The sequence below is a fragment of the Bos taurus genome, chromosome 28 (genome assembly GCF_002263795.3).
Source record: "Bos taurus isolate L1 Dominette 01449 registration number 42190680 breed Hereford chromosome 28, ARS-UCD2.0, whole genome shotgun sequence".
NCBI lineage: Eukaryota > Metazoa > Chordata > Mammalia > Artiodactyla > Bovidae > Bos > Bos taurus.
This window is the reverse complement of record NC_037355.1, coordinates 40,080,639-40,094,504: the sequence shown is the minus strand read 5'-3', so window position 1 is coordinate 40,094,504 and position 13,866 is coordinate 40,080,639.

Genomic DNA, 13,866 nt, shown 5'->3' with positions numbered 1-13,866 from the left:
CTCGCTCTTTTTGAAAAAGGAAACCTCTGCCTGAAAGTGATATAGTATCTACCACCTTTTTACAATCAAATTCCTAAACTTGACTTGCTTCCCTACTATGCTGCATAAGTAAGAACTATAAGCACAGGGACCCATAACTGACCTGATATTGCCCTGTGTCCTCATTTTCATCTCTCTTTATTCCCTCCTGCAATATTCCAGGACAGAGACTTGTGTCCTGGAGTTTCAAAAGTGGAGTCATTCTAAATCTACTTTGTGCCGAGGGGCTCTTCCACGTAAAAATAGACTCCGTTCCACTCAGACTCTGAGTGACCAAAGAGGGATCACTTAACCGCAAGTTCACTGCAGAGCTTTCACCCCACTAGGCTCCCTTCCCGTGGAAGAGGAATCTGCTGCCATCTGTATGTGACAAGAGCAAGTGGCTAGGGGACTGTTGGAGTCACTGAATAAGGATTTATTCCTCCTTCAGAGATTAAAAAAGAGGTACATTTATGTCTTTGCTGCATCTTTCCTGTTTTCTCTTACCTTCATTTGTCCTCAATAAAGTATATAGTCGTCAATAAGCCTCTCAAATATCATGCAACAAGGGTACACGAAAATGACAGGAAAATAGCAAGAACTCCACCCCCTCTTCACACCCTCCTACCTCCTGTCACCTCACCCTCAAGATCAGAACATTGTGGAGATATACACACATGGGCTTGGGAGCCAGGTAGTTCTGATCAGAGAACTGAGCTTCGGTCTACCAGCCGGGGGACCCTGGGCAAGTCCTCTCCCAGTATTCCCTCCAAGTGGTGACACTCAAATCTGTTGGAGTTGTCGAGAAGTTTACGTGAAATAACATATGTGAAATATTGGATGCATTATAACTGTCCAATGGATGTGAGGGCTCTAGGTTCCCAGAAGTCTATCTCACTTTTCCATGCCCCATGTTAAAGTATAACCACATTACTGTGGATCCCACAAGAGCAGGCAAAGAGACACATTTCTAAAAGGAGGTATGACTACTAGAGACATACTTGGCCTCCTTATACCTTAGTGAGACGATGATAGGGTTTTCAGGTAAAATACAAGGCATCCAGTTAAATACGGTTTTGGTTTAAGTACTTCCAAACTGGCACAGGCTACACTTGTACCAAAAATTATTTATTGCTTATCTGAATTTTTAATTTAATGGGCTGAACTGTATTGCGCTTCACTAATTCTGGCAGCCTACTTTCGTGTGTATCTCGTGACTCTCCATTTGCCTTACCTGGTTGAGCAACGTTAGGGGCTCAAGGGCACTAGTCAGATTAGGTTGGCCTAATTTGGATCCCATGTCAAGATGACTGTCCTGTATAATCTTAATCATGTTTTAGGCAACACTGGAAAGATGTTAACAAGCTTCAGGCAAGTAGACACAAATATCTTTTTTATGATATGTAAATTTGCCAAGAGCGGTACAATAGCAAAATGAAAACAGAGCAGCTAGAACCGGATAAACCACATTACCTCTTCATTCAGAGGCATCAATCTATAAGGGAAATGTAGAAGTTTTGTCATAAGTGTGGAGATATACTTTTATGATATGTAGATTTGCCAGCAGCAATTTAAAAGCAAAATGAGAACAGAATGGCTGGAACCCATAGAATGCTCACTACTTCTCTATCCAGGAGCATCAATCTCCAAAGAAATGTTCACATATTTTGTTTCTTTTAAGAATATTTCTTTGTCTCTGCTGTTGTAAGAAATGGGAGAGCAAAACTCCCCAAAGGACTGATGAGATCAGTCCAAACAGAAATTCAATGCGTCCTTCTAAATGCCTGAGTTGTGGCTGTCCTTTTAGAGGAAGGTGGTTCTTTGGACAGGGGAGGAGGCAAGTAGACTTTTAGAAGGATGTGCATTGGGAACATCTGAGATCATAGGCTAAATCCTATAATCTAGACGTTTTTGATGCATTTCCAAGTATATGGTTCTCTTGTGTCAGTTGCCTATTGCTGTGTACCAACCACACCCCTCCTCCACACACACACAGACAGCTTAAAAATACTATCTCTCACAATTCTGCAGATCACATGAGCTTAGGTGGAGTGCTTTTTCTCCTCATGTTATTGGCTGGAATTGCTATGGTAACCAAGCAGGATCCTATGGGGTCTTCCCAGAACAGATCGCACCCTCATGTCTTCTGCCTTTTGTCTGTAGAAAAACTTCAATCAAAGAAAAAATTTAATTGGAGAAATGCAAAAAGAAAGGAAAGAAATGCAGAAAGACGGGAAAATAGTAAAACAAGGTAAAATAATAAGTTTATCCATTAAACAAAGACTTTTAGTTCCTTCTCAAGGGTTAAGATAATATTCTGAGCCATGTTCTTTGAGCTGTTTGGCAGATACTGAAACCCCCACCAGTTGGAACCAGAAGGTTGATGATGCTGTCTCCCGATCACCTCATCAACCAATCAGAAGAAAACCCATGAGTTGATCATGCACCCCACAACCTTTTAAGAAATAGCTGCCTGGACCCCTTGCTCGGTGCCCCCCAATAAATGCTGCACCTTCCTTCGCCTTCCTTCATGGATTGGCTTTACTGCCCTTGGACAAGCAGATCCAAGTTTGGTTCAGTAACGCTTATCAGCAGTAGGCTTGGCTAGGCTGGAACAACAAAGGTAACACACCAGAATGGCTGGTGTTTATTAGCGCTGCTGCTGGGAGCTTGCTAGGATGTCAACTAGAGAATGTGTTAGTGCAGGGCCTCCACCCAGACTAACTGCCCGAGCCTCTCACAGTTCAGCCACTGGGCGCCAAGAGAAAGTGTTCCAGTCTCTTAAGATCGTCTTAAGATCATCTGCACATCTCTTAAGATCTAGACCTACAAAATATGCAAGGTCACTTCCAAAGCAGACCCGAAGACCAGGCCACATTCCAGTGCAGGGGACTAGATCTTAAATCTTGATTCAGGAAACAGCAAAAACAAACAAACAAAAATGACCACCATCTGTACCCACAGTTCATCCTGTGGCCGCAGATCATTTGCATTCCTCCCACATGAAAATACACTCCCCTATACCCCAAGAACCGTAAACATTCTATTCAATGATAACATCAAACTTAGGTTTGAAGTCCAGGATCTTACCATTTAATCATGTTCGAGAGTGCATGAGAAACTTACCCTGACAGGTCACTCCTTGGGGGTAGTCCTTTAGAATGGTTCTTCTTGACTTGATGACCTAGGCATCAAAGAGACACAATCTAATATTCAATGATGGAACAGGCATAGAATAACTAGTCTAGAAACTCATGTTCATAAAAGGAGGAAATATGAGGTATGTAAACACCACTCTTTCATAGAAATTCTGAAGCCCAGCACATTTCACGACTCCTGCTTTGGGGGCAAGGGATGTATATTGATTAGGACCTGGTTTTGCTCCCACGGTAGCTTTGTTAGATCAAATTCTCCTTGTTTGTTTGTTTTTTAAATAATTTATTTCTTTTTGGCTGTGCAGGGTCTTCAATGCTGTGTGAGTTTGTCTCTAATTGCAGTGAGTGGGGCCCACTCTATAGTTGTGGCGTGGGGCTTCTCATTACGGTGGCTTCTCTTGTTGCAGAGTACAGGCTCCAGGGCACACGAACTTCAGTTGCTGTGGTGCCCAGGCTCTAGAGCATAGGCTCAATAGTTGTGGCACATGGGCTTGGTTGCTCTGAAATATGTGGGATCTTCCTGGATCAGGGATCGAATCTGTGTCTCCTGCATTGGCAGGTGGATTCTTAACCACTGGATCACTAGGGAAGCCCTCTCCTCAGGTTTTAACTTTGTTGTCTGAGCTCTTGGTTCTACCTCTCGGAGCCATCTCTCCTGTATTGACTATATTTTCTTATTTTCTATAGTCTTGATGCTCTGACATTTGGGACCTTTGTCCTCAAGTGAATACTCCTTCCAAGGCTAGCTAATTCCTAGAAATAGTAAACAGCTTCCTTAACAGTACACCTTTGATATCAACCAGTCCAGAGTCCATATCCCCAACCATTTCCTTTATTAAATCTCACACACTAAGCCAATGATTCCTCTAACCTAAATCACCCCAGAGCAAGACACTTGAGAATTGGGGACCACCTCTATAGCCTAGAGCCTATTTGAAATTATTCAAACAATCTAATCCCAAACCTAGCATGTTCTACTCTGTTTCATCCGTTTCTTCCTTCAAAAACCCAATTAAGTCTCTGGATTATACCTGCCCTTCTCTGCCATCTGTGGTTCTTCCCCATAAGGCCCTGCATGGCATTGCATGCCTTCAGCTTTCTTTTTGGGCTGCACCATGAGACATGGCGGGATCTGTTCCCTGACCAGGGATTGAACCTGTGCCCCTGCAGGGGAAGCATGGAGTCTTAACCATTGGACCACCGGGGAAGTGCTGGCTTCAGCTTTTGCCTGAGAATAGAAACCTTTTCCTTCATGGCAGTCATTTCTGTGTCTGCTGTCTTACCATCTTTGATTAAAACAAACCCTGGAAACATTTAATACATCTCCTTTTACATAAGAAATGGTTCGTGTTTACAATACAGTAGCTTTCTCGGGATGCTTCCTGTCTAAAGAAGATTGAGGCTATGGATGCCTCCTCATTTCTTCTAAGTCTGGTTCAACTGTGAAAGAGATCCACTATAAGCACTGTGGAATAGGGAATTTATTACAGTGGTTAGAGTTTCCGAAGTCATGGAAGGAGCTGGTTCTGTTATAGAAGGGGCTATTATAGAAGGGAAAAGTGGATGATTACAGGAAAGTCACAAACTGGATGTCCTGGATAAATGAAGGTGAACAAGTAGAAACTGGCTGATAAAGCACCAAAGCGGACAGTGAAGAGGATCTGGGAAAACATCTACGGAAAGCTGTTGATTTTATGTGGATGTTGCCTTTGGGGGCCTGCAAACTACTGTCTGATAATGATCAAGGACGACCATTGGTTAGCAGAGTTAGCATCTGGAAGAAGGTCGGATGCAGAGCAGACAAGCACAAGGATCAGCTGGACGCCATCAGGCACATGTGCGTTTGATCTTCATCAAATCTTTACCACCGTTGCCTTTACTTCAGGCATTCAGTTTCAGCTTTTCTCTCCTTTGCTGAGGACAGTGTTTCCCACTGCCCATCGCAGGAGACTGTGTCTGCCTTCCCTAACTCTTTGTGGGCAGACTTGATCCATAACGTCTGAATCACTTAATCTTTGCCTTCTGGTCCAAGAGAGAAAACTTAACTGCTGAGATTTTAATATAGTTAAATCTTGACCTCCTATGAGCTCATTCCTCCTTTCCTTCCTCCCTTTCATCTTGCCTTCTTGCCTTCTATCCTTTCTTTATACAAGTCCTATGAATTGAGTGGGGCTTCCCTGCAAGGTAAAGAATCTGCCTGCAGTGCAGGAGACCCAGGCTCGATCCCTGGGTTGGGAAGATCCCCTGGAGAAGGGAATGGCTACCCACTCCAGTATTTTTGCCTGGAGAATTCCATGACAGAGGAGCCTGGTGGGCCACACGCAGTGCATGGGGTCACAAAGTGTTGGAACACAACTGAGCAACTATCACTTTCACTTTGACATATTGAGTACCTAAGCCTGAGCTAGGTGCTGGGACAGGTCACAATCTGAGTCACTGAGTAAAGATACAGCTTCATTTTTCTGTGCTTGCCTACCTTATTTGCTCATCTCACGGTTGTAATTTGAGGTAACATTTGCAAGACTGTACTGGGATCAGGGAGGCACCCTGCTTATTCTCTAGCAGAGGACAGGAGACAGACATTCACTAATAGGCAAAGTGGATACTGAAAAGGCCAGAGGGGAGTTGAAGACAAGCTACTGCAAGGTTGAAAAGATACATTCAAGTCAGATTATGAGAATCTTTTAATGTTGGTCCTAAGGATCTTTTCTGTGCCTAATGGGAACCATTAAAGACTTTTGAACTGGAGAAGGCTATGATGAGAGTTGAGCTTTAGGGAAGTGTAGCAGGCAGTGCTGCAGAAGGATGAGGGGATGAAGATGACTGGAGTTAGCTGGATCAGCTGTGGACTGAGGAAAGGTGTGCTATTAGCCATTTGTTAAATGAATCTCCTCGGAGCTGGAACCTTGGTGGTGCACCTTATCCTGGGATGACTGTGGGAAACTCTGAGTTTTCACAGCTGTGGGCTCGGGAGGTACTGGGGAAGGGTTGTGTCATCCTATTGGTGGCAGTGGGGTATGAAGATAGTCGGACCAGGGTTTAAGGTCTTCTGGATGACAAGGTACTTGCAGGACTCAGGACACCATGTCATCCAAGACAGGTTTTCACTTGTCCCACAAGGGCAGTAAACTATTCTCTTGGTCAGTCCCCTCTGACAAATGAAACTTCTCCTGCCATCATATCAATAGTCACTGAGCTAAAGAGTTGTTGGAGATAATTTTTAAATCAGTGAAGCATATTTCCCATAAATCATATTTAGATTTACATCCATTTATTCACAAATACTGGTTAAGTGTGTGCAGTGGGACCGTGATATATAGAATATTAATGGTGGTAGAGGTGAGAGCATGTCTGTCCTTTCCCTTATAAAATGATAGTGATTCTAGATGGTGGTGCTTTCTTTACTTTCCTTTTTAAAATAAATAAACAATGCCCTGACATGGCAAAATAAAGTATTGGAAAACTTATGTTTATACCCCACTTCTCTTCCTATTCCATGATTCTCAGGGTAGAAATCATTGCTTCGTGACAGAGGAGGCACATTGCTTTTATCCTGTTCAAACATTTATGATGGACTTATAAAGGCAATGATGATATTCCTATCAAGTTTCTGCATGACAAGAATAGAAAGGGATGTGGTATGTAGGCATCTAATATGCTGACTCACGATCCAGAACTTGCCCCCAGAATTGCCAGTGCCTTCAGGAGATGGATTATTCAAGCAGCTGGTGACACAGAGGAAGGTGGGGCACAGCAGCATGATTCAGACCACAGCTGCACACCGAGTCTAGACCTGGCTGGCTGACGCTATGGGCGGTATTGACAGGGGAGTCAAGAGAAGAGTTGCCAGGGCGTAGAAGCCATGGTTTTAGATTAGGAAACAATTGGAAGACAGTTGTTTCATAAAAGAGATGTTTTCAGGCAAAAGGGAGAGAGTAGCCAGTCAATTCTAAAGGAAATCAAGCCTGAATATTCATTGGAAGGACTGATGCTGAAGCTGAAGATCCAGTACTTTGGCCACCTGATGCAAAGACTCAACTCATTGGAAAAGACCTTGATGCTGGGAAAGATTGAAGGCAAAAAGAGAAGAGGGCACCAGAGGATGAGCTGGTTAGATAACATTGCTGACTCTATGGACATGAATCTGAGCAAACTCTGGGAGATAGTGAAGGACGGGGAAGCCTGGCATGCTGTAGTCCATAGGGTCACAAAGAATGGGTCATGACATAGTGACTGAACAACAAGCTAAACAATGCTCATTAAAAAAGAAAGTTATACTGTTGTATATAAAGACCTCTGAATTTTTTATAGGTCTCATCAGAGACCAGACCTAGGGATAATGGATGGAAACTACAAGAAACACCATTGGTCTAACTATTGGAGAAAAAAAAATCTCTCCAATATTAGCATTTACCCCAAAGAGGATATATCATTGCCTTGTCTAGGATCTTATTCAATCTGTAGCTCCACAATGTCCAGACCTTATCTTAGAGCTGGGTAAATCCCCACCCAGCAGGCAGTACAGTGCCTGCTCCTAGTAGGGGATGGATAATTGTGTATTGAATTGAATTAAATGGATTCATGGCTTTGGTGTTGCTTTGTGTCCAGTATGGCAGTTTCTCATATAATTCTTTTTGGGCTCACTCATCATAGTTGATCCACAAATAAGGATTGCCAGGCACTCGAACATCTTAAGGTGTATACCCATGGTACATAACTTCTTGAGGATAAAACAGCACACTTTCTCAGTTTCTCCATATGTACAAAAGAAATCCCCAAGAGTCAATAAACCTTAATGATGTATACTTGGGTACATATAAAGATAGGATATTTTGTGACACTATTTTTTCTACCACTTGCTAATGCTGACTGATGATGATCAAGGCTCAGTAGTGCTGGGTAGAAATAGCAGAGCGGAAGGACATAAGGCTGATTATTGAGGTCAGGAAAGGTTTCACAGAGGAGGTGGTGTTTGTGCTGAGTCTACTCTGTGGGCAAGGAGTAGAGGGTTGAGGTAGGAGGTGAAAGTGGGGAGATCATGGGTAGAACCATCTGGAATGGTTCAGGGCAAGATGGTTTGGGGAACTCACAGATGTGTTTAGGTGAGCACAGATTTAGAGAGAGAAGAGGTTAATGGGATAAGAAGAAAAACTATACAAATAGACGAAGAGACATGGCACTCTTATGGAACAGATAAGGGGTTAGTGACATCCTGTGGGTAACTGGGCGTCTTCTCAGGGTAGTCTATTTTGTGAGTCATGGAAACTTCTAATGATGTGACTTTCCCATCTTTAACCCTTATCTACTTAGATAATTTTGAAAATTTGATGTATCCAAAGCGACTGCCATATTGTGACTCAGATAGCTAGTGCATCATCTGCCATTGGGCAGATGGAACATTGGTAATCGTTTTAGAAAAAGTTCCTTATTTTCCCCATTGAAATAAATATTTTTTGTCCTCTCTTGTCCTATACCTGTTTCTCATTCTGCTGGCAATAGAATCATGGATTTGACAAATGAGAGGTATCTTCAGCCTAAAAAAGGCAGTTTTTTAGATATTATTATATTTTAAGATAAGCTTGACTTATCCAAGTCTTCCTGATTCCTAACTCTATGACATTTCAGGTGAGCCTCCATTGTAAAGAGTAAACATTCCAGATTGACATTTTCCCTGCTGCTGCTGCTGCTAAGTCGCTTCAGTCGCGTCTGACTCCGTGCGACCCCAGAGACGGCAGCCCACCAGGCTTCCCCGTCCATGGGATTCTCCAGGCAAGAACACTGGAGTGGGTTGCCATTTCCTTCTCCAATGCATGAAAGTGAAAAGTGAAAGTGAAGTCTCTCAGTCATGTCTGACTCCTAGGGACCCCATGGACTGCAGCCTACCAGGCTCCTCCATCCATGGGATTTGCCAGGCAAGAGTACTGGCATTGCCTTCTCCGGACCTTTATCCTACAGACCTCTTAAAGCCAAGATTATTTGTATGTGAAAATTACATTTTGATTTAAAAAAAAAAATTATGACAAAGTTCTTTTCACCTGTAATTCCTCAATAGGTATTAAGACATCCCTGAAAATGACATCATAAAATAGGAAGGTTTTTTTTTTTTTTTTTTATGGTACCAACATAAAAGGCTTAAGGAACCCAAATGGTTTTTAATAAGATAATTAGAAGCCACAACCTGAGTTGAGGATTAGTTTTCTCTATTCTGTCTTTCTCAGTAGAAAGCACAGGAGAAATAATAATTCTTGAAGCCGTTGGAGCAAAATAAGATTGCCCAGAAGGGATGGAAGTGTGTGTCTGTGTGTGGGTGGGATGGTGGGGCTGGGGCAAGTCAAGCAGAAAATTTGCAACCATTTGCATGATAAATACATCCAAGCAGCCAGTCCCTACCACACAGGCTAGAATGAAGGGCTGGGTGGTCAGACAGGAGATGGTTGGGGATTTTGATGAAGCAGAAGTGAAGATGAAGTCACCCCCTCAACCATGCTTGAGCCCCACCAGGCAAGGGGCTTGTAACACTTTTCATTAGAAAATGACCTTGAAGATAAGATAAGGTCCCTCTTTTCCTTCTCTACCCATTACCACTGACTCAGGTCTGAGTGCTCGTTACCCTACTGCCATGGGACCCTACTGCCTCCTGGAAAAGCAGTTCTGATTAGCAGTGGCCTCCTGAGCTAATGTGTTCCTACACATGTTAGTGTGGCCCCACCTGTATTCTCAAGCATTGTCCACAAGGTTTCCTGTCCTGTCTCCTGTTCCCTTTCTTTTCTTCTCATCTCTTTCTTGACTCTAAATAATTTAAAATAAATCTGACCCTTCTACTGCCAGTGAAAAACTGGTTACATGTACAGTATATGAGTTCTTCAGCAACCAGTGCTACTGCTAGGACTTATCCAGCACACACACAGTAAGCACAGTACTAAATGATATTAAACAGTGTCTCATTTTATCCTCACAAGAAACTTGGGAGGAAGCAAATTCTTATATCAAATATAGTTTGTAGCTGAGGAAACAGAAAGGCTAGGTACCTGTGTGAGGTCACACAGGTAGTGGCAATGTCACGTATATGGAGCCCTATGCCCACAAACACTCTTGATAATGACAGTGAGCAGGTTATAATCCCCACTCTCCTCTCTGCTCGCCACGTGAGCAGAGAATCCTGGACGCCTCTTTGGTATAATCCTGTCTCAGTAATTCTGACAAGTCTGATTTTCTGACATGTGTCTCTTGATGAAGAAGAGAATCAGAGAATTGTGTCTGAACTTTGTCCAACCAACAAGGCTCCCCAGGGCTCATGCACATATAAGCATGGAATTTGGGAGCATACTGGGGTCTCCCTTGGCCTCCCAGGAAAGCTCCTCATGGGCTGGGTAAACACTCTGAGCTTCTTCATAGAAATGGCAGTTTCCTCAAGCAAACAGGATGAGGTTAACAGAAACCTTGTATGTAAAAACAGTTCAAAATTTGTCACAAAGGATATGCTTGGAAAACATATGTGCCTGCCCTTATTCCCTTGCTTGTTATCTGCAGGCTTGTGCCAGGCAGGACCATGGACAGCAGCAGGCCCGGGGAGATCATGATGTTGGGATGAGAAACACGGGGTGGAAGTGTCCTGGAGTAAGTCATTGAACTGTTTTTAGTTCATTGATTCAATCATTTTCTGGACCCTGCCTCTGAGGGTGCTTTGAAAGTTACATAGGATGAGACATGAGAAGTATTTGGCATGATGCCTGTTTGAGAGGAAATGGTTAACGTGTGTATACCCTACTCTCTCTTGTCTCTTGTGTTTCCTTTCACATTCAGATTCAGGCTTCTGCCAGGGGTTGATCTCTGGCCCAGAGGATTTGAAAGATTAACAAGATGAGCTCTGACTGTTGTCGTATCCAGGACTCTGCCAGGTGAGAGATGCATGGCGCCCTAAGGGGAGTGCCGCCCTCTGGCACGGAGGCAACAGCATGAAGGATGAGCCTTCTCCCACCGCAGCACTGGGTCAGGGAGGCAGAAAATCACCCTCACCAGGAGCCGTTCTTCATTTTCTGCAATGAAATTCAGGAGGATCATCTTCAATCAGTGTCATTCTCAGGAAGAGAAGGAGCCACTCTATATGTTCCCTCTGATTTCCCACGAAAAGAAAACCTTGATGAGGCTGGCCCTTGGCATCCACCGTCCTTCCCATCCACACCCTCCCCACCTGAAACATCATTCCCAAAGAGCACAAAGTGCAGCCCATGCTGCCCAGCTCTGTCGACTGCGTTCCCACCTTGTTTCTTGGAGGTGCTCCTCAGCTGACACCTTCCTTCACCTGCTGGGGCTCCGTGAAGTTTGTTTCTGCCTCCCGTGCATGTAGGACATCCAAGGGGCCTCTGTAACACTCCCGCCCCCCAACACCAGCCACCACCCTTGGCCACGCCACATCTTCTGATGTCCCACCGGCTTCATTTCCTTTCAGGGCTTGGGGGATTATGAATGTGTACTCTGGCTTATGATTCCAACATGGTACTGTGCTAACTGGCCTTAAGCTCCTTGACCTGAGACGCTGTCTGTTGTATTCAAGTTTTTAAAACTTTTCTTTGGGGCCTTTTCCAGCAGGTTGACCACGTGTTTTGTCCCTGGCTGTAGGTGAAGGCTGACCACAGTCTGAAACATTCTGTAAGCCAGCCATGCCTCATCCCCTCCACTGCTGCCTTCCCTGTTTAACTCCCTCTCATGGGTCACCTGCATTATTGTAATAACCGCTTGCTTGGTCCCTTTCCCCAGGTCTTGTTCCCCTTACTCATGAGACTCTAGGGTTCACTCTCAGAGCAGCAGAGTCAGAGGAACTCATTAAATGTAAGTAAAGCTGCTCAGAACCAGCTTGTGGCTCCCTCTGCTCCAAGGAGGAAAGGGATTTCAGCAACCCAACCCCTACCCTTTCTACCCCAGGCTGCCCACAACCTGATCCCACTTCCTGCCTTCTTCTTTGCCCCTTGATTCCTTCTTGCTGTCTGCCAACATGCTAGGCAGGCCTCTCCTTCAGAGGAATGCTCTTCTCCCATTTCTTCTCCCAGAAATCCACTTTTTTCTTTTCCCTTCCTTTATTTTTTCCCATTAAATACAACCTTTCATTGAGATCTTCAGTAAACATTCATTCATTTTTAAAATTAGTTAATTTATTTTAATTGGAGGCTAATTACTTTACAATATTGTAGGGGTTTTTGCCGTACATACACTGACGTGAATCAGCCACGGGTGCACATGTGTTCCCCATCCTGAACCCCCATCCCAGCTTCCTCCCCATCCCATCACTCAGGGTCATCCCATCCCTCAGGGTTCTCCCACTGCACTGGCTTTGAGTGCCCTGTTTCATGCGTCAAACTTGGACTGGTAATGTTATTTCACATATGGTAATATACACAAACATTCCATTTTAAATGGTAACTTTTGCCTCCTGTACTTTGGTGGTATCTATTATTCTGATATCCCTTCCTTGATTATTATTTTCTTCACAGAACTTATCATGTTCTAACATGCTACATATTTTCACTATTTTGTCTGTCTCCTCCCCTTCCATTTTAAGCTCCATGAGGATGAGAATTTTATCTGTATCCCAGAACATATCCTGTATCCTGGATACATATTCTGTATCCTGGAACATAGTAGGCTCTCAATAAATGCATGATGAATAAATGGTCTCTAATAACTTCATCAAAGCCTGGGATCTTGCTGTCCATCCCCTCGCAGTTTTACTGTGCCCTGCTATGCACATGGTCCTTGATTGACCCCACAGGCTACCTAGAGCAGAAAGATGATAAAGGCATCACCCTTTTTCAAGAAAAAAATCTATCTAAACTTTTTCCCTAGTCCTTATCTGTGCCCTAACTCTAGCTTTTCGTTAGCATGTGTCATTAACTTTAAGGGACTCTTTGGAGTGCAGATGACCTTGTACACACCTGTCCCCCATTCAGGACCCCGCGTGGAGATGAAAGATGGTCCTGTTCTTATTACAGGTTGTCAAGAAACCTCCTTGGCTTGATCAATCCAGACAACCTTTATTCAGAGGGGAGAGACAAATCAGTCAAATCCGTTATTTGACAAGATGTCAAAGACTCTTCAGTTATTTGGCTGAAACATGATTTTCTATCAGTTAGGTTGGGTTTGTTTAGAAATATACCTTCCCTCAAAGACTCTATAAAGTACAAAACACTTAGTTATTCAAATTGCTAGAGAATGAGCCCCCAAGTGCCTCACTTATTCATCCTTAAAAAAAGGAATCACTCTTTGTGGGTGGGCATGGGTGAAAACCCCTAACTACTCTCCTAAGCCAGTATTTGTGAGTGTCAGTAGTCACGGTGGTGCTCATGGTAAAGAATCCTCCCACCAATGCAATAGATGCAGGAGACATGCATTCAATCCCTGGGTCAGGAAGACCCCCTGGAGTAGGAAATGGCAGCAAATTCCAGTATTCTTGCCTAGGAACTCACATGGACAGAGGAGCCTGGCGGGCTTCAGACGATGGGGCCACAGAGTCGTACACAACTGAGCAACTGAGCACATATAGTCAGACAGGTTGCACTTGAGGTCAGATGGAGATCTAATATTTACAGAGTGGCTACACTTCCTGCTGGCCAGTGGTAAAGAATCTGCCTGCCAGTGTAGGAGAGATAGGTTCAATCCCTGGGTCAGGAAGATACACTGAAGTAGAAAGTGGCAACCC